General features: G+C 39.9%; 1 long non-coding RNA gene across 1 annotated transcript; it reads right to left on the minus strand.

Moving 5' to 3' along the window:
- Positions 1 to 1,029: 1,029 nt before the first annotated feature.
- Positions 1,030 to 15,210, minus strand: LOC134289801 (uncharacterized). Its single transcript, XR_009998679.1, has 2 exons — positions 11,566 to 15,210; positions 1,030 to 7,637 (listed from the first exon to the last, which is right to left on the minus strand). It is a non-coding gene; the product is annotated as an uncharacterized LOC134289801 (long non-coding RNA).
- Positions 15,211 to 22,293: the final 7,083 nt, after the last annotated feature.

Here is a 22,293-nt window from a genome sequence, read left to right on the forward strand (position 1 = left end):
GTACCAAATTGTTGTGCTCAGTGATGCGGTGTAACGTTTCCCTACATGCTCCAACGTTCAACATTCTCATAATAATTATTATTTAGACATATGCACATGTTTTGCTATTAGAATACCGCGATCCAGTGTTTGTTTTTCACTCTGGTAGTTATAACAATGGACAGCACTAAAAAACCATTATGTCGTTAAAAAGCGCTCAAGTCAGTGGTCTAACAACTTTTAGCGCACTAGGCATGGTTCCATTTAGTCGTTGATAAAGTTGCCACTTATGATTTCGAGTCCGGCTAATGCCGATTACTTGGCTGATGGGTGACTGGTGCTTCCGCTGTGATTTTTGTTGCCCCCTCTTAGTTCCGAACTTTCATATTGATAAAAGACAATCCAACATGGAGCTGTACGTGTCTATTCCCCGCGCCCACGGAATCTGTGTAGTTTTCTCTTGAATGTTTGAGCATATGTATGTATCCACTCCTCGCTTACAATAATACGCTGTAATCCTTCCCTGACTGTGGAGCAAGAATACGCGGTAGTCTTTTCGTGAATATGAAGCCTATGTATCCACTTCTCGTTCCCTTGAATACGCGGTAGTCATCGTAAATCGCATGTATCTATATGAAGCTTATGTATCCACTCCTCGTTCTCTTGAATACGCGGCATTCTTTTAGTGAATATGGAGCATATGTATCCACACCTCGTTCCTTTATATACGCGGTAGTCTTTTTGTGAATATGGAGCATATGTATCCACTCCTCGTTCCCTTGAATACGCGGTAGTCTTCATGAACATGAAGCATATGTATCCATTCCTCGTTCCCTTGAATACGCGGTAGTCTTGTAGTGAACATGGAACATATGAATCCATTCTTCGTTCCCCTGAATACGCGGTAGTCTTTTAGTGAATATAGAACATATGAATCCATTCTTCGTTCCCTTAAATACGCGGTAGTCTAATCGTGCATGTGAATCATATGAATCTATTCTTCGTTACTTGAATACGCGGTAGTCTTTTAGTGAACATGGAGCATATGAATCCATTCTTCGTTCCCTTGAATACGCGGTAGTCCTTTAGTGAGTGTGGAGCATATGAATCCATTCTTCGTTCCCTTGAATACGCGGTAGTCCTTTAGTGAGTATGGATCATATGAATCCATTCTTCGTTCCCTTGAATACGCGGTAGTCTTTTAGTGAATATGGAGCATATGAATCCATTCTTCGTTCCCTTGAATACGCGGTAGTCTTTTAGTGAACATGGAGCATATGAATCCATTCTTCGTTCCCTTGAATACGCGGTAGTCTTTTAGTGAGTATGGAGCATATGAATCCATTCTTCGTTCCCTTGAATACGCGGTAGTCTTTTAGTGAACATGGAGAATATGAATCCATTCTTCGTTCCCTTGAATACGCGGTAGTCTTTTAGTGAGCATGGAGCATATGAATCCATTCTTCGTTACCTTGAGTACGCGGTAGTCTTTTAGTGAACATAGAGCATTTGAATCCATTCTTCGTTCCCTTGAATACGCGGTAGTCTTAGTGAACATGGAGCATATGAATCCATTCTTCGTTACCTTGAGTACGCGGTAGTCTTTTAGTGAACATGGAGCATATGAATCCATTCTTCGTTCCCTTGAATGCGCGGTAGTCTTATAGTGAATGTGGAGCATATGAGTCCATTCTTCGTTCCCTTGAATGCGCGGTAGTCTTTTAGTGAACATGGAGCATTTGAATCCATTCTTCGTTCCCTTGAATACGCGGTAGTCGTAGTGAACATGGAGCATATGAATCCATTCCTCGTTCCCTTGAATACGCGGTAGTCTTGTAGTGAACATGGAACATATGAATCCATTCTTCGTTCCCCTGAATACGCGGTAGTCTTTTAGTGAATATAGAACATATGAATCCATTCTTCGTTCCCTTAAATACGCGGTAGTCTAATCGTGCATGTGAATCATATGAATCTATTCTTCGTTACTTGAATACGCGGTAGTCTTTTAGTGAACATGGAGCATATGAATCCATTCTTCGTTCCCTTGAATACGCGGTAGTCCTTTAGTGAGTATGGAGCATATGAATCCATTCTTCGTTCCCTTGAATACGCGGTAGTCTTTTAGTGAATATGGAGCATATGAATCCATTCTTCGTTCCCTTGAATACGCGGTAGTCTTTTAGTGAACATGGAGCATATGAATCCATTCTTCGTTCCCTTGAATACGCGGTAGTCTTTTAGTGAACATGGAGCATATGAATCCATTCTTCGTTCCCTTGAATACGCGGTAGTCTTTTAGTGAGTATGGAGCATATGAATCCATTCTTCGTTCCCTTGAATGCGCGGTAGTCTTTTAGTGAACATGGAGCATATGAATCCATTCTTTGTTCCCTTGAATACGCGGTAGTCTTTTAGTGAGTATGGAGCATATGAATCCATTCTTCGTTCCCTTGAATACGCGGTAGTCTTTTAGTGAACATGGAGCATTTGAATCCATTCTTCGTTCCCTTGAATACGCGGTAGTCTTAGTGAACATGGAGCATATGAATCCATTCTTCGTTCCCTTGAATACGCGGTAGTCTTTTAGTGAACATGGAGCATATGAATCCATTCTTCGTTCCCTTGAATACGCGGTAGTCTTTTAGTGAGTATGGAGCATATGAATCCATTCTTCGTTACCTTGAATACGCGGTAGTCTTTTAGTGAACATGGAGCATTTGAATCCATTCTTCGTTCCCTTGAATACGCGGTAGTCTTAGTGAACATGGAGCATATGAATCTATTCTTCGTTCCCTTGAATACGCGGTAGTCTTTTAGTGAACATGGAGCATATGAATCCATTCTTCGTTCCCTTGAATACGCGGTAGTCTTTTAGTGAACATGGAGCATATGAATCCATTCTTCGTTCCCTTGAATACGCGGTAGTCTTTTAGTGAGTATGGAGCATATGAATCCATTCTTCGTTCCCTTGAATGCGCGGTAGTCTTTTAGTGAACATGGGGCATATGAATCCATTCTTTGTTCCCTTGAATACGCGGTAGTCTTTTAGTGAGTATGGAGCATATGAATCCATTCTTCGTTCCCTTGAATACGCGGTAGTCTTTTAGTGAACATGGAGCATATGAATCCATTCTTCGTTCCCTTGAATACGCGGTAGTCTTTTAGTGAGTATGGAGCATATGAATCCATTCTTCGTTCCCTTGAGTACGCGGTAGTCTTTTAGTGAACATGGAGCATATGAATCCATTCTTCGTTCCCTTGAATGCGCGGTAGTCTTATAGTGAATGTGGAGCATATGAGTCCATTCCTCGTTCCTTTGAATGCGCGGTAGTCTTTTAGTGAACATGAAGCATTTGAATCCATTCTTCGTTCCCTTGAATACGCGGTAGTCGTAGTGAACATGGAGCATATGAATCCATTCTTCGTTCCCTTGAATACGCGGTAGTCTTATAGTGAATGTGGAGCATATGAATCCATTCTTCGTTCCCTTGAATGCGCGGTAGTCTTTTAGTGAACATGGAGCATATGAATCCATTCTTCGTTCCCTTGAATATGCGGTAGTCTTTTAGTGAACATAGAGCATATGAATCCATTCTTCGTTACCTTGAGTACGCGGTAGTCTTTTAGTGAACATGGAGCATATGAATCCATTCTTCGTTCCCTTGAATACGCGGTAGTCTTTTAGTAAATATGGAGCATATGAATCCATTCTTCGTTCCCTTGAATACGCGGTAGTCTTTTAGTGAACATGAAGCATATGAATCCATTCTTCGTTCCCTTGAATACGCGGTAGTCTTTTAGTGAGTATGGAGCATATGAATCCATTCTTCGTTCCCTTGATTGCGCGGTAGTCTTTTAGTGAACATGGAGCATATGAATCCATTCTTTGTTCCCTTGAATACGCGGTAGTCTTTTAGTGAGTATGGAGCATATGAATCCATTCTTCGTTCCCTTGAATACGCGGTAGTCTTTTAGTGAACATGGAGCATATGAATCCATTCTTCGTTCCCTTGAAAACGCGGTAGTCTTTTAGTGAGTATGGAGCATATGAATCCATTCTTCGTTACCTTGAGTACGCGGTAGTCTTTTAGTGAACATGGAGCATATGAATCCATTCTTCGTTCCCTTGAATGCGCGGTAGTCTTATAGTGAATGTGGAGCATATGAGTCCATTCCTCGTTCCTTTGAATGCGCGGTAGTCTTTTAGTGAACATGAAGCATTTGAATCCATTCTTCGTTCCCTTGAATACGCGGTAGTCGTAGTGAACATGGAGCATATGAATCCATTCTTCGTTCCCTTGAATACGCGGTAGTCTTATAGTGAATGTGGAGCATATGAATCCATTCTTCGTTCCCTTGAATGCGCGGTAGTCTTTTAGTGAACATGGAGCATATGAATCCATTCTTCGTTCCCTTGAATATGCGGTAGTCTTTTAGTGAACATAGAGCATATGAATCCATTCTTCGTTACCTTGAGTACGCGGTAGTCTTTTAGTGAACATGGAGCATATGAATCCATTCTTCGTTCCCTTGAATACGCGGTAGTCTTTTAGTAAATATGGAGCATATGAATCCATTCTTCGTTCCCTTGAATACGCGGTAGTCTTTTAGTGAACATGGAGCATATGAATCCATTCTTCTTTCCCTTGAATACGCGGTAGTCTTTTAGTGAACATGGAGCATATGAATCCATTCTTCGTTCCCTTGAATACGCGGTAGTCTTTAAGTGAACATGGAGCATATGAATCCATTCTTCGTTCCCTTGAATACGCGGTAGTCTTTTAGTGAGTATGGAGCATATGAATCCATTCTTCGTTACCTTGAGTACGCGGTAGTCTTTTAGTGAACATGGAGCATTTGAATCCATTCTTCGTTCCCTTGAATACGCGGTAGTCTTAGTGAACATGGAGCATATGAATCCATTCTTCGTTACCTTGAGTACGCGGTAGTCTTTTAGTGAACATGGAGCATATGAATCCATTCTTCGTTCCCTTGAATGCGCGGTAGTCTTATAGTGAATGTGGAGCATATGAGTCCATTCCTCGTTCCTTTGAATGCGCGGTAGTCTTTTAGTGAACATGAAGCATTTGAATCCATTCTTCGTTCCCTTGAATACGCGGTAGTCTTTTAGTGAACATGGAGCATATGAATCCATTCTTCGTTCCCTTGAATACGCGGTAGTCTTTTAGTGAACATGGAGCATATGAATCCATTCTTCGTTCCCTTGAATACGCGGTAGTCTTTTAGTGAACATGGAGCATATGAATCCATTCTTCGTTCCCTTGAATACGCGGTAGTCTTTTAGTAAATATGGAGCATATGAATCCATTCTTCGTTCCCTTGAATGCGCGGTAGTCTTTTAGTGAATATGGAGCATATGAATCCATTCTTCGTTCCCTTGAATACGCGGTAGTCTTTTTGTGAACATGGAGCATATGAATCCATTCTTCGTTACCTTTAATACGCGGAAGTCTTGTAGTGAACATGGAGCATATGAATCCATTGTTCGTTCCCTTGAATAAGTGGTAGTCTTGTAGTGAACATGGAGCATATGAATCCATTCTTCGTTCCCTTGAATACGCGGTAGTCTTTTAGTGAACATGGAGCATATGAATCCATTCTTCTTTCCCTTGAATACGCGGTAGTCTTTTAGTGAACATGGAGCATATGAATCCATTCTTCGTTCCCTTGAATACGCGGTAGTCTTTTAGTGAACATGGAGCATATGAATCCATTCTTCGTTCCCTTGAATACGCGGTAGCCTTTTAGTGAGTATGGAGCATATGAATCCATTCTTTGTTCCCTTGAATACGCGGTAGTCTTTTAGTGAGTATGGAGCATATGAATCCATTCTTCGTTCCCTTGAATACGCGGTAGTCTTTTAGTGAACATGGAGCATATGAATCCATTCTTCGTTCCCTTGAATACGCGGTAGTCTTTTAGTGAGTATGGAGCATATGAATCCATTCTTCGTTACCTTGAGTACGCGGTAGTCTTTTAGTGAACATGGAGCATTTGAATCCATTCTTCGTTCCCTTGAATACGCGGTAGTCTTAGTGAACATGGAGCATATGAATCCATTCTTCGTTACCTTGAGTACGCGGTAGTCTTTTAGTGAACATGGAGCATATGAATCCATTCTTCGTTCCCTTGAATGCGCGGTAGTCTTATAGTGAATGTGGAGCATATGAGTCCATTCCTCGTTCCTTTGAATGCGCGGTAGTCTTTTAGTGAACATGAAGCATTTGAATCCATTCTTCGTTCCCTTGAATACGCGGTAGTCGTAGTGAATATGGAGCATATGAATCCATTCTTCGTTCCCTTGAATACGCGGTAGTCTTATAGTGAATGTGGAGCATATGAATCCATTCTTCGTTCCCTTGAATGCGCGGTAGTCTTTTAGTGAACATGGAGCATATGAATCCATTCTTCGTTCCCTTGAATATGCGGTAGTCTTTTAGTGAACATGGAGCATATGAATCCATTCTTCGTTACCTTGAATACGCGGTAGTCTTTTAGTGAACATGGAGCATATGAATCCATTCTTCGTTCCCTTGAATACGCGGTAGTCTTTTAGTAAATATGGAGCATATGAATCCATTCTTCGTTCCCTTGAATACGCGGTAGTCTTTTAGTGAACATGGAGCATATGAATCCATTCTTCTTTCCCTTGAATACGCGGTAGTCTTTTAGTGAACATGGAGCAAATGAATCCATTCTTCGTTCCCTTGAATACGCGGTAGTCTTTTAGTGAACATGGAGCATATGAATCCATTCTTCGTTCCCTTGAATACGCGGTAGTCTTTTAGTGAACATGGAGCATATGAATCCATTCTTCGTTCCCTTGAATACGCGGTAGTCTTTTAGTAAATATGGAGCATATGAATCCATTCTTCGTTCCCTTGAATGCGCGGTAGTCTTTTAGTAAATATGGAGCATATGAATCCATTCTTCGTTCCCTTGAATACGCGGTAGTCTTTTAGTGAACATGGAGCATATGAATCCATTCTTCGTTCCCTTGAATACGCGGTAGTCTTTTAGTGAACATGGAGCATATGAATCCATTCTTCGTTCCCTTGAATACGCGGTAGTCTTTTAGTGAACATGGAGCATATGAATCCATTCTTCGTTCCCTTGAATACGCGGTAGTCTTTTAGTGAACATGGAGCATATCAATCCATTCTTCGTTCCCTTGAATACGCGGTAGTCTTTTAGTAAATATGGAGCATATGAATCCATTCTTCGTTCCCTTGAATGCGCGGTAGTCTTTTAGTAAATATGGAGCATATGAATTCATTCTTCGTTCCCTTGAATACGCGGTAGTCTCTTAGTGAACATGGAGCATATGAATCCATTCTTCGTTCCCTTGAATACGCGGTAGTCTTTTTGTGAACATGGAGCATATGAATCCATTCTTCGTTACCTTTAATACGCGGAAGTCTTGTAGTGAACATGGAGCATATGAATCCATTGTTCGTTCCCTTGAATAAGTGGTAGTCTTTTAGTGAACATGGTGCATATGAATCCATTCTTCGTTACCTTGAGTACGCGGTAGTCTTTTAGTGAACATGGAGCATATGAATCCATTCTTCGTTCCCTTGAATACGCGGTAGTCTTTTAGTGAACATGGAGCATATGAATCCATTCTTCGTTACCTTGAGTACGCGGTAGTCTTTTAGTGAACATGGAGCATATGAATCCATTCTTCGTTCCCTTGAATACGCGGTAGTCTTATAGTGAATGTGGAGCACATGAATCCATTCTTCGTTCCCTTGAATATGCGGTAGTCTTTTAGTGAACATGGAGCATATGAATCCATTCTTCGTTTCCATGAATACGCGGTAGTCTTTTAGTGAACATGGAGCATATGAATCCATTCTTCGTTCCCTTGAATACGCGGTTTTAGGACATTTGGTCGAATGACATTTAGTCGAATGACGTTTCGTCGAATGACATTTGGTCGAAAGTACGTTTGGTCGAAAGGACATTTGGTCGAATGGACATTTGGTCGAAACCCATTTTGTGGAAAAAGAAGCATATGACATTTAGTCGAATGGACAATTCGTCGAATGGACATCTAGTCGAAAGGCACTAACTGATGAAAAGATATTTGAGTGAAAAATAATCTTATAGATTTTGGTATCATAATTTATGTTTCTTCAGACTCTAGTTTAATTTAAAAACACTTCACTAATACTTTACTTTTGCAAAAGAAAATAAAAAATGAATAACTCTTTTAAAGAAAAACTAGAAAGGACGAGCAAATTCCTTTTAATTCTACTACTGTGCTTATCTTCGGACAGATAGGCCTATTTCGTCTGTGACTTACAGACTTCTTCAGTGTCAAGTGCTCGACTGTGACACTGAAGAAGTCTGTAAGTCACAGACGAAATAGGCCTATCTGTCCGAAGATAAGCACAGTAGTAGAATTAAAAGGAATTTGCTCGTCCTTTCTAGTTTTTCTTTAAAAGAGTTATTCATTTTTTATTTTCTTTTGCAAAAGTAAAGTATTAGTGAAGTGTTTTTAAATTAAACTAGAGTCTGAAGTAACAAGTTCTACTAAAAGCTCTAAAGTAATAGTAAAATAATTTATGTGTTACTGAACTTATTTAGTTTAAAGTACGTATGGTCAAACGGACGTTAAGTCGTATAGCAATTTATTCGTGTTTAATAATATTAAACATTAAAAAGCAAACATTGCAGTGCAGTGTAGTTTTCGTTGGCATTGTTGAAGTAGTTGATTTTCCATCAGAGATTTCTCCTTACATTTAATCTCGGCTCTTCTTTCAGATTTCATCATTTCATTACGTTTTTGTGTAGATCATACTGGGTTTTCCTTCAAAGATTTCTCCTTCTTTTCAACATATGCTGTTCTTACAAGTTTGTTATTTATGCTAAGAGTGGACTTTATAGTTGTGATCTTTTTTATCAATGATTTTTCCTTCTTTTGAACATAGGCTATTCTTTCAAGTTTCGTATTTGTACTGTATTTGAATGTTATAGCTGCTGCCTTTTTATTATATTTTTTTTCCTTTGAAACATAGGCGATTATTTCACGTTTATAATTTCCATTGCGTTTTCGTGTACCAACTGCTGAATGTTCCAGAAAAAAATCTCTTTTTGAATACAAGCTGTTGTCCTTCCGTTTGGTATTTGGTTGTTATAACTGCAGACTTTTATCATCAGAGATTTTTCCTTCTTTTAAACATAGGCTGTTCTTTGACGCAGTGTTGCATTTGAACTGAAAGCGAGACAAAAATGAATTAAATGCGTTCAGTTTTTTTAAGTACGCAGTAGCCGTGTTTTTGTTTGTTAGTGATTGCTGCTCGAGAATGCTTTTCTGAAATGACCAACTAATAGACTGATGGCAAGAAAGGTCATGGTCAAGCTATCGGTTTAGGCAATTATTTGAAAGTTATTGTAGCTAACATGCCAAACATGTTCCTGAAAACTCGAATTTTCTTAATCCCAGCGTTATCGGACCAGTTCAATCGAATTTGTTCTCACTAATCTGAATCAGTTTCTGAATCAAAGGAGCCCAAGATTATTCACATCTGTAAAAAAAATGACGGAGATTTGACCCTTTCAATTTAAGGAATGCCACGGGTGTATTTTTGACGGGTAATTTAATCGCCATTCACGTTTGAAAAGTTGATCTGAAGAATTTTCAAATATTCCTGATCGCAGAATGCTGAGTTTTAACTTTAACGTAATGGATTGCGTTCAAACGCACCGCTGCTTTTGTCAACTACCGCTAAAAAACAGTCATCCAAAAAATTGTTTGTATCAAAAGGCTCATCCAATCTAATACTTAATTTGACATGTACAATACGTTGATCTAGTGGAAATGAAATGTTGGAGTAATTGTTTGTCAATTTGAGCTGTTTGAGTTAGGTATTTGTTGAGTTTTGGCCAATATGATACTAAAATAAGTTAAGTTAAAATATGATACGGAAATCTATAATATTATTTTTCACTCAAATTTCTTTTTATCAGTTAGTGTCTTTCGACCAGATGTCCATTCGACTAAATGTCATATGCTTCTACTTCCACAAAATGGGTTTCGACCAAATGTCCATTCGACCAAATGTCCTTTCGACCAAACGTACTTTCGACCAAATGTCCTTCGACCAAACGTCATTCGACCAAATGTCTTTCGACCAAATGTCATAGATCCAATCCATTCTTCGTTCCCTTGAATACGCGGTAGTCTTTTAGTGAACATGGAGCATATGAATCCATTATTCGTTCCCTTGAATACGCGATAGTCTTTTAGTGAGCATGGAGCATATGAATCCATTCGTCGTTCCCTTGAACACGCGGTAGTCTTTTAGTGAACATGGAGCATATGAATCCATTCTTCGTTCCCTTGAATGCGCGGTAGTCTTTTAGTGAACATTGAGCATATGAATCCATTCTTCGTTCCCTTGAATGCGCGGTAGTCTTTTAGTGAACATGGAGCATATGAATCCATTATTCGTTCCCTTGAATACGCGATAGTCTTTTAGTGAGCATGGAGCATATGCACACTTAATTTTATGTACCGTGTTCGGTAAATTTTTGACGAAAATAGAACAGCTGAATACAGCTATAACGGATTGTTTACCTTTTGCACCCGTTTTTGACAGTTGGTGTGCTGAGCCTCAGTAAAATCGATTACCGAAGCTACCGAAAAAGTTCTGCTGTTCTATTTTCGTCAAAAAAGTACTAAACAGGCAATTCAGGATTGAGTGTGTGAATCCATTCGTCGTTCCCTTGAATACGCGGTAGTCTTTTAGTGAACATGGAGCATATAAATCCATTATTCGTTCCCTTGAATACGCGATAGTCTGTGATTGAATGTGGAGCATATGAATCCATTCTTCGTTCCCTTGAATGCGCGGTAGTCTTTTAGTGAACATTGAGCATATGAATCCATTCTTCGTTACCTTGAATACGCGGTAGTCTTTTAGTGAACATGGAGCATATGAATCCATTATTCGTTCCCTTGAATACGCGATAGTCTTTTAGTGAGCATGGAGCATATGAATCCATTCGTCGTTCCCTTGAACACGCGGTAGTCTGTAATTGAATGTGGAGCATATGAATCCATTCTTCGTTCCCTTGAATGCGCGGTAGTCTTTTAGTGAACATTGAGCATATGAATCCATTCTTCGTTCCCTTGAATGCGCGGTAGTCTTTTAGTGAACATGGAGCATATGAATCCTGTTGTGGACAACCCGATTGCGGTGTACCGCGCCGCTGAGCTCGCACAAGACAGAGCACTACTGTCATGCGCGATGCAATAAAAGCGTATCAATGATTTTAATTTGGTGGTCGTTTGTGCTCTATGTGTGTGTATTGTTGTCCATAGTAAAGTAGTTATTGTTTACGTCTCGCGAATAAATGTTGTACCTTTTAACGTGTCGCGAATAAAGTAGTTTTATCCGTACATTCGTGCGCGTTTTATTCCCCAATGTAGGGACACCGGATTCCGAACACCGTCCGGTTACCGCAGTACAAAAAATCCATTCGTCGTTCCCTTGAACACGCGGTAGTCTTTTAGTGAACATGGAGCATATGAATCCTTGAATCCTTCGTTACCTTGAGTACGCGGTAGTCTTTTAGTGAACATGGACCGTTTTGCAGCCCAGCACATGTATCCATTCCGCGTTTATTTTACCGGTTGTCTACTTCCCGCCTGATTATAACAACTTGTAATGTAATTAAAATATTTTCTTTCATTCGCAATGTGTATCTGTTTATTTGTCTAACGTTTATAGAGTGACCAAGGGTTGATTATTTGTTATCGGCAGGTTTGTTCTCTTCGTTATGGGGGGTTTTGTCGGCCAAAATGCTTGAAACATTGTAGATTAATTCAGTTTGTTTGGGAAAAATTTGAGTCAATTTTGAGTTCCATGGGTTGTTAAAAAAAACCCCATGACGAAAAGAACAAAACGGCCGAAAATACGTAAATTTCCCTATACATCCACTCTAGCAATTGACCCCTTGATCCACCCCAAAACGCTTGAACCCCACTCATTCTGTTTTAATTCTTTTTCTTTCATGTAACATCGAGCCTTTAATCCGGAGCTTCGAGGATATGGCAGGCAGAACAGGCTGGATAATAGCCTTGGAAATTTAATCACCGTGCATCCGCCTGAAGCGTGAAGCAGTGAACGCGTCAAAAATAAAGTTTATGCTGGCAGGGGAACCGCAAACGATGAAGCAAGCCTACGCAGCAGTGTTACGATAGACGAGGACACTTTCGAGGTGGAGGAGCACCATTCACCATACACCTTAACTGCTGGCGTAATAAAAACTATATTTAAAAAATAATCGTCACGCATAACTAGTGAACGAAATGTCCGATTTGAAGAAATTAGGTTAGTTTTCACTCGAAGAAAATGTATGAAGCAAAAAAAATACGGGGTAATTATTGCACATTGTGGGGATTTATAGATTCCATCGCGAGAAATGATTTGGCTTATTTTTAGCGTACGTATTTTATAAATGTTAAGCCGCTAGTACACAGGGTCAAATATTTGACAAGGAGTGAATTAGGCCATATCTTATCGTCATCGGTTATAACGTAAAAGATAAAATTTTGCCCCTTAAGAGTGAAATGCAAAAATGCGCGGTTTTCCATACTAAATCACATGCAAATTTCAATCGCAATGCGGAATACGGAGACGCAACCAAACGTTGCACAGTTGTTTCGGACGCTGATATGTAGGTACCGAAAAAGATTTATTTCGGGTTGATGCGATCAAATTTCAATTTTCCTATACAACGTTGACCCACTGTATCTAACTAGTACATCAAATATATTATAATTGGTTAAGACATAATTGAAAAGTGAGTATCGTATGAAAAAAGAGTTTTATTTTGCATTAGGTATGTACTAAAATAAACAAAATCTCCTAAAATGAAAATGATATTAGAATCACATCGAAATATCTTCTAAACAAAACCGACATAATATGAAACAGCTAATATTTTTTTTAGAAAACGGCATAAAATCGAGAAAAATGCCTCATAGAACCTTTTTTGTACAATCAGCTATTTCGAATTAGGCATGAAATATCCTTAAACCATGTATTATAGCTAGTATTAGTACAGTTAACAGTACCAAAGATTTAAATCGAATTGTGGAAAGTAAAGCGTAGTTGTAAAAATACACTGGAAATATCATCATTTATTGTGTTATTGTCGCGCTTATCTTAGATTCTCAGCAAGCTGCGTTCGAAACGCGCATCCTCACCGCGGCCCCGCGCACGTATGATTTGTACACGGTGTGCACCAATGAGAGTTTAATGAAGGTGTGGAAGAGATACTTCGTGTGCGTGAGATCCGTGTCTGGTGCAAAACATGTCACTACTACAAGCAAAGCGAGCTCCCATAAGAACGCGTGTCAAATAGTGACGTCACTATTTGTGTTTACATTTTTCTTTGCTTACTAATACATAGCCATCTCTTCTTCTTCCTCACCTGTAATATACTCTCAATGGGTGTGCACCTTGGCTAAAACTGTTTTGCAGCCGCCGGGTGGAGCTGTCAGACGCCGTGTACAAATCAAATGGGCGCAATCTTATGAAGGCTGACTCAGATCAGCAGGATCTGAGTGATTAAGCTAGGATGCACAATAATAGGTGTAAATAATAAAGAAACCAATAAGTTGTATTGTTCATTTATTGAATTCAGTTTGAAATATTCCCAATACGTTTTGTAACTACAGAGACTTGACGGGCTGCTCCCAATTATTTTTTAAATTTCTTTTATGCTACCAATTACTTCCGGAAACAAATACAGCATAAGATCTTTTTTTAGTACATTTTTGTTCGTGAATTTTAACTTATGCTAATTCTTCACACATAGCATAAGATCTCTCAAAATATCAAAATCCGTATATCATTGAGGAATTTGAGTAAACCAACTAGAATTTCCAATTCCATAAGGTCAATTGCTTCCTTAGGGTCCCAGCTAACTCCCAATATGCGAGTTGTGACCTTTTAGTCAGCCAAAACCTTACCCTCCAAACTTTGGGGGGAGGGGGGGGGGCTTGTGCTTGAAAATCAGATCAATCTAAGAACAAAATTGCAAAATCCGTATTTCAAGAATTTTTTTCAGTAAACCAACCCGGATTTTCAAATACTTGGGCGCAAACGCTTCCTTAGGGTCCCAGCTATCTCCCAATATGCGGGTTGCGACCTTTCGGTTTGCCAAAACCTTAGCCTCCAAACTTTTGTGGGGGCTTGTGCTTGAAAATCAGATCAATCTACGAACAAAATTGCAAAATCCGTATTTCAAGATTTTTTTTAGTAAACCAACACGGATTTTCAAATACTTGGGCGCAAACGATTCCTTAGGGTCCCAGCTAACTCCCAATATGCGGGTTGTGACCTTTCGGTTTGCCAAAACCTTAGCCTCCAAACTTTTGTGGGGGCTTGTGCTTGAAAATCAGATCAATCTACGAACAAAATTGCAAAATCCGTATTTCATGAAATTTTTTTAGTAAACCAACACGGATTTTCAAATACTTGGGCGCAAACGATTCCTTAGGGTCCCAGCTAACTCCCAATATGCGGGTTGTGACCTTTCGGTTTGCCAAAACCTTAGCCTCCAAACTTTTGTGGGGGCTTGTGCTTGAAAATCAGATCAATCTACGAACAAAATTGCAAAATCCGTATTTGATTGAAATTTTTTAGTAAACCAACACGGATTTTCAAATACTTGGGCGCAAACGATTCCTTAGGGTCCCAGCTAACTCCCAATATGCGGGTTGTGACCTTTCGGTTTGCCAAAACCTTAGCCTCCAAACTTTTGTGGGGGCTTGTGCTTGAAAATCAGATCAATCTACAAACAAAATTGCAAAATCCGTATTTCATGAAATTTTTTTAGTAAACCAACACGGATTTTCAAATACTTGGGCGCAAACGCTTCCTTAGGGTCCCAGCTAACTCCCAATATGCGGGTTGTGACCTTTCGGTTTGCCAAAACCTTAGCCTCCAAACATTTGTGGGGGCTTGTGCTTGAAAATCAGATCAATCTACGAACAAAATTGCAAAATCCGTGTTTCATGAAATTTTTTTAGTAAACCAACACGGATTTTCAAATACTTGGGCGCAAACGGTTCCTTTGGGTCCCAGATAACTCCTAATATGCGGGTTGTGACCTTTCGGTTTGCCAAAACCTTAGCCTCCAAACTTTTGTGGGGGCTTGTGCTTGAAAATCAGATCAATCTACGAACAAAATTGCAAAATCCGTATTTGATTGAAATTTTTTAGTAAACCAACACGGATTTTCAAATACTTGGGCGCAAACGATTCCTTAGGGTCCCAGCTAACTCCCAATATGCGGGTTGTGACCTTTCGGTTTGCCAAAACCTTAGCCTCCAAACTTTTGTGGGGGCTTGTGCTTGAAAATCAGATCAATCTACAAACAAAATTGCAAAATCCGTATTTCATGAATTTTTTTTAGTAAACTAACACGGATTTTCAAATACTTGGGCGCAAACGCTTCCTTAGGGTCCCAGCTAACTCCTAATATGCGGGTTGTGACCTTTCGGTTTGCCAAAACCTTAGCCTCCAAACTTTTGTGGGGGCTTGTGCTTGAAAATCAGATCAATCTACGAACAAAATTGCAAAATCCGTATTTGATTGAAATTTTTTAGTAAACCAACACGGATTTTCAAATACTTGGGCGCAAACAATTCCTTAGGGTCCCAGCTAACTCCCAATATGCGGGTTGTGACCTTTCGGTTTGCCAAAACCTTAGCCTCCAAACTTTTGTGGGGGCTTGTGCTTGAAAATCAGATCAATCTACGAACAAAATTGCAAAATCCGTATTTGATTGAAATTTTTTAGTAAACCAACACGGATTTTCAAATACTTGGGCGCAAACGATTCCTTAGGGTCCCAGCTAACTCCCAATATGCGGGTTGTGACCTTTCGGTTTGCCAAAACCTTAGCCTCCAAACTTTTGTGGGGGCTTGTGCTTGAAAATCAGATCAATCTACGAACAAAATTGCAAAATCCGTATTTCATGAAATTTTTTTAGTAAACCAACACGGATTTTCAAATACTTGGGCGCAAACGATTCCTTAGGGTCCCAGCTAACTCCCAATATGCGGGTTGTGACCTTTCGGTTTGCCAAAACCTTAGCCTCCAAACTTTTGTGGGGGCTTGTGCTTGAAAATCAGATCAATCTACGAACAAAATTGCAAAATCCGTATTTGATTGAAATTTTTTAGTAAACCAACACGGATTTTCAAATACTTGGGCGCAAACGATTCCTTAGGGTCCCAGCTAACTCCCAATATGCGGGTTGTGACCTTTCGGTTTGGCAAAACCTTAGCCTCCAAACTTTTGTGGGGGCTTGTGCTTGAAAATCAGATCAATCTACGAACAAAATTGCAAAATCCGTATTTCATGAAATTTTTTTAGTAAACCAACACGGATTTTCAAATACTTGGGCGCAAACGATTCCTTAGGGTCCCAGCTAACTCCCAATATGCGGGTTGTGACCTTTCGGTTTGCCAAAACCTTAGCCTCCAAACTTTTGTGGGGGCTTGTGCTTGAAAATCAGATCAATCTACGAACAAAATTGCAAAATCCGTATTTGATTGAAATTTTTTAGTAAACCAACACGGATTTTCAAATACTTGGGCGCAAACGATTCCTTAGGGTCCCAGCTAACTCCCAATATGCGGGTTGTGACCTTTCGGTTTGCCAAAACCTTAGCCTCCAAACTTTTGTGGGGGCTTGTGCTTGAAAATCAGATCAATCTACGAACAAAATTGCAAAATCCGTGTTTCATGAAATTTTTTTAGTAAACCAACACGGATTTTCAAATACTTGGGCGCAAACGGTTCCTTTGGGTCCCAGCTAACTCCTAATATGCGGGTTGTGACCTTTCGGTTTGCCAAAACCTTAGCCTCCAAACTTTTGTGGGGGCTTGTGCTTGAAAATCAGATCAATCTACGAACAAAATTGCAAAATCCGTATTTGATTGAAATTTTTTAGTAAACCAACACGGATTTTCAAATACTTGGGCGCAAACGATTCCTTAGGGTCCCAGCTAACTCCCAATATGCGGGTTGTGACCTTTCGGTTTGCCAAAACCTTAGCCTCCAAACTTTTGTGGGGGCTTGTGCTTGAAAATCAGATCAATCTACAAACAAAATTGCAAAATCCGTATTTCATGAAATTTTTTTAGTAAACCAACACGGATTTTCAAATACTTGGGCGCAAACGATTCCTTAGGGTCCCAGCTAACTCCCAATATGCGGGTTGTGACCTTTCGGTTTGCCAAAACCTTAGCCTCCAAACTTTTGTGGGGGCTTGTGCTTGAAAATCAGATCAATCTACGAACAAAATTGCAAAATCCGTATTTGATTGAAATTTTTTAGTAAACCAACACGGATTTTCAAATACTTGGGCGCAAACGCTTCCTTAGGGTCCCAGCTAACTCCCAATATGCGGGTTGTGACCTTTCGGTTTGCCAAAACCTTAGCCTCCAAACTTTTGTGGGGGCTTGTGCTTGAAAATCTGATTAATCTACGAACAAAATTGCAAAATCCGTATTTCATGATTTTTTTTTAGTAAACCAACACGGATTTTCAAATACTTGGGCGCAAACGCTTCCTTTGGGTCCCAGCTAACTCCTAATATGCGGGTTGTGACCTTTCGGTTTGCCAAAACCTTAGCCTCCAAACTTTTGTGGGGGCTTGTGCTTGAAAATCAGATCAATCTACGAACAAAATTGCAAAATCCGTATTTGATTGAAATTTTTTAGTAAACCAACACGGATTTTCAAATACTTGGGCGCAAACGATTCCTTAGGGTCTCAGCTAACTCCCAATATGCGGGTTGTGACCTTTCGGTTTGCCAAAACCTTAGCCTCCAAACTTTTGTGGGGGCTTGTGCTTGAAAATCAGATCAATCTACGAACAAAATTGCAAAATCCGTATTTGATTGAAATTTTTTAGTAAACCAACACGGATTTTCAAATACTTGGGCGCAAACGATTCCTTAGGGTCCCAGCTAACTCCCAATATGCGGGTTGTGACCTTTCGGTTTGCCAAAACCTTAGCCTCCAAACTTTTGTGGGGGCTTGTGCTTGAAAATCAGATCAATCTACGAACAAAATTGCAAAATCCGTATTTCATGAAATTTTTTTAGTAAACCAACACGGATTTTCAAATACTTGGGCGCAAACGATTCCTTAGGGTCCCAGCTAACTCCCAATATGCGGGTTGTGACCTTTCGGTTTGCCAAAACCTTAGCCTCCAAACTTTTGTGGGGGCTTGTGCTTGAAAATCAGATCAATCTACGAACAAAATTGCGAAATCCGTATTTCATGATATTTTTTTGTAAACCAACACAGATTTTCAAATACTTGGGCGCAAACGATTCCTTAGGGTCCCAGCTAACTCCCAATATGCGGGTTGTGACCTTTCGGTTTGCCAAAACCTTAGCCTCCAAACTTTTGTGGGGGCTTGTGCTTGAAAATCAGATCAATCTACGAACAAAATTGCGAAATCCGTATTTCATGATATTTTTTTTGTAAACCAACACAGATTTTCAAATACTTGGGCGCAAACGATTCCTTAGGGTCCCAGCTAACTCCCAATATGCGGGTTGTGACCTTTCGGTTTGCCAAAACCTTAGCCTCCAAACTTTTGTGGGGGCTTGTGCTTGAAAATCAGATCAATCTACGAACAAAATTGCAAAATCCGTATTTGATTGAAATTTTTTAGTAAACCAACACGGATTTTCAAATACTTGGGCGCAAACGGTTCCTTTGGGTCCCAGCTAACTCCTAATATGCGGGTTGTGACCTTTCGGTTTGCCAAAACTTTAGCCTCCAAACTTTTGTGGGGGCTTGTGCTTGAAAATCAGATCAATCTAAGAACAAAATTGCAAAATCCGTATTTCAAGAATTTTTTTCAGTAAACCAACCCGGATTTTCAAATACTTGGGCGCAAACGCTTCTTTATGGTCCCAGCTAACTTCCAATATGCGGGTTGCGACCTTTCGGTTAGCCAAAACCTTAGCCTCCAAACTTTTGTGGGGGCTTGTGCTTGAAAATCAGATCAATCTACGAACAAAATTGCAAAATCCGTATTTCATGAAATTTTTTAGTAAACCAGCACTGATTTTCAATTCGTAAGTCTCAATCGCTTCCTTAGGATCCCAGCTAACTTTCAATATGCGGGTTGTGGCCTTTTAGTCAGCCAAAACCTTAGCCTCCAAACTTTTGTGGGGGCTTGTGCTTGAAAATCAGATAAATCTACGAACAAAATTGCAAAATCCGAATTTCAAGAAATTTTTTCAGTAAACCAACACGGATTTTCAAATACTTGGGCGCAAACGCTTCTTTATGGTCCCAGCTAACTTCCAATATGCGGGTTGCGACCTTTCGGTTTGCCAAAAACTTGGCCTCCAGACTTTTGTGGGGGCTTGTGCTTGAAAATCAGATCATTCTAAGAACAAAATTGCAAAATCGGTATTTCATGAATTTTTTTTAGTAAACCAACACGGATTTTCAAATACTAAGGAGCAATCGCTTCCTTAGGGTCCCAGCTAACTCCCAATATGCGGGTTGTGACCTTTCAGTTAGCCAAAACCTTAGCCTCCAAACTTTTGTGGGGTCTTATGCTTGAAAATCAGATAAATCTAAGAACAAAATTGCAAAATCCGTATTTCATGAATTTTTTTTAGTAAACCAACACGGATTTTCAAATACTTAGGAGCAATCGCTTCCTTAGGGTCCCAGCTAACTCCCAATATGCGGGTTGCGACCTTTCGGTTTGCCAAAACCTAAGCCTCCAAACTTTTGTGGGGGCTTGTGCTTGAAAATCAGATCATTCTAAGAACAAAATTGCAAAATCGGTATTTCATGAATTTTTTTTAGTAAACCAACACGGATTTTCAAATACTAAGGAGCAATCGCTTCCTTAGGGTCCCAGCTAACTCCCAATATGCGGGTTGTGACCTTTCAGTTAGCCAAAACCTTAGCCTCCAAACTTTTGTGGGGTCTTGTGCTTGAAAATCAGATAAATCTAAGAACAAAATTGCAAAATCCGTATTTCAAGAATTTTTTTAGTAAACCAACCCGGATTTTCAAATACTTGGGCGCAAACGCTTCCTTAGGGTCCCAGCTAACTCCCAATATGCGGGTTGTGACCTTTCGGTTTGCCAAAACCTTAGCCTCCAAACTTTTGTGGGGGCTTGTGCTTGAAAATCAGATAAATCTAAGAACAAAATTGCAAAATCCGTATTTCAAGATTTTTTTTCAGTAAACCAACCCGGATTTTCAAATACTTGGGCGCAAACGCTTCTTTATGGTCCCAGCTAACTTCCAATATGCGGGTTGCGACCTTTCGGTTTTCCAAAAACTTAGTCTCCAAACTTTTGTGGGGGCTTGTGCTTGAAAATCAGATCATTCTAAGAACAAAATTGCAAAATCGGTATTTCATGAATTTTTTTTAGTAAACCAACACGGATTTTCAAATACTAAGGAGCAATCGCTTCCTTAGGGTCCCAGCTAACTCCCAATATGCGGGTTGTGACCTCTCAGTTAGCCAAAACCTTAGCCTCCAAACTTTTGTGGGGTCTTGTGCTTGAAAATCAGATAAATCTAAGAACAAAATTGCAAAATCCGTATTTCAAGAATTTTTTTAGTAAACCAACCCGGATTTTCAAATACTTGGGCGCAAACGCTTCCTTAGGGTCCCAGCTAACTCCCAATATGCGGGTTGTGACCTTTCGGTTTGCCAAAACCTTAGCCTCCAAACTTTTGTGGGGGCTTGTGCTTGAAAATCAGATAAATCTAAGAACAAAATTGCAAAATCCGTATTTCAAGATTTTTTTTCAGTAAACCAACCCGGATTTTCAAATACTTGGGCGCAAACGCTTCTTTATGGTCCCAGCTAACTTCCAATATGCGGGTTGCGACCTTTCGGTTTTCCAAAAACTTAGTCTCCAAACTTTTGTGGGGGCTTGTGCTTGAAAATCAGATCAATCTACGAACAAAATTGCAAAATCCGTATTTCATGAAATTTTTTTAGTAAAGCATCACGGATTTTCAAATACTTCGGCGCAAACGCTTCCTTAAGGTCCCAGCTAACTTCCAATATACGGGTTGCGACCTTTCGGTTTGCCAAAACCTTAGCCTCCAAACTTTTGTGGGGGCTTGTGCTTGAAAATCAGATCAATCTACGAACAAAATTGCAAAATCCGTATTTCATGAAATTTTTTTAGTAAACCAACACGGATTTTCAAATACTTGGGCGCAAATTATTCCTTTGGGTCCCAGCTAACTCCTAATATGCGGGTTGTGACCTTTCGGTTTGCCAAAACCTTAGCCTCCAAACTTTTGTGGGGCTTGTGCTTGAAAATCAGATCAATCTAAGAACAAAATTGCAAAATCCGTATTTCATGAAATTTTTTTAGTAAACCAACACGGATTTTCAAATACTTGGGCGCAAACGCTTCCTTTGGGTCCCAGCTAACTCCCAATATGCGGGTTGTGACCTTTCAGTTAGCCAAAACCTTAGCCTCCAAACTTTTGTGGGGGCTTGTGCTTGAAAATCAGATCAATCTACGAAGAAAATAGCGAAATTCGTATTTCATGTTATTTTTTTAGTAAACCAACACGGATTTTCAAATACTTGGGCGCAAACGCTTCCTTAGGGTCCCAGCTAACTCCCAATATGCGGGTTGTGACCTTTCGGTTTGCCAAAACCTTAGCCTCCAAACTTTTGTGGGGGCTTGTGCTTGAAAATCTGATTAATCTACGAACAAAATTGCAAAATCCGTATTTCATGATTTTTTTTAGTAAACCAACACGGATTTTCAAATACTTGGGCGCAAACGCTTCCTTTGGGTCCCAGCTAACTCCTAATATGCGGGTTGTGACCTTTCGGTTTGCCAAAACCTTAGCCTCCAAACTTTTGTGGGGGCTAATGCTTGAAAATCAGATCAATCTACGAACAAAATTGCAAAATCCGTATTTGATTGAAATTTTTTAGTAAACCAACACGGATTTTCAAATACTTGGGCGCAAACGATTCCTTAGGGTCTCAGCTAACTCCCAATATGCGGGTTGTGACCTTTCGGTTTGCCAAAACCTTAGCCTCCAAACTTTTGTGGGGGCTTGTGCTTGAAAATCAGATCAATCTACGAACAAAATTGCAAAATCCGTATTTGATTGAAATTTTTTAGTAAACCAACACGGATTTTCAAATACTTGGGCGCAAACGATTCCTTAGGGTCCCAGCTAACTCCCAATATGCGGGTTGTGACCTTTCGGTTTGCCAAAACCTTA

The sequence above is a fragment of the Aedes albopictus genome, chromosome 3 (genome assembly GCF_035046485.1).
Source record: "Aedes albopictus strain Foshan chromosome 3, AalbF5, whole genome shotgun sequence".
Classification (NCBI taxonomy): Eukaryota; Metazoa; Arthropoda; class Insecta; order Diptera; family Culicidae; genus Aedes; species Aedes albopictus.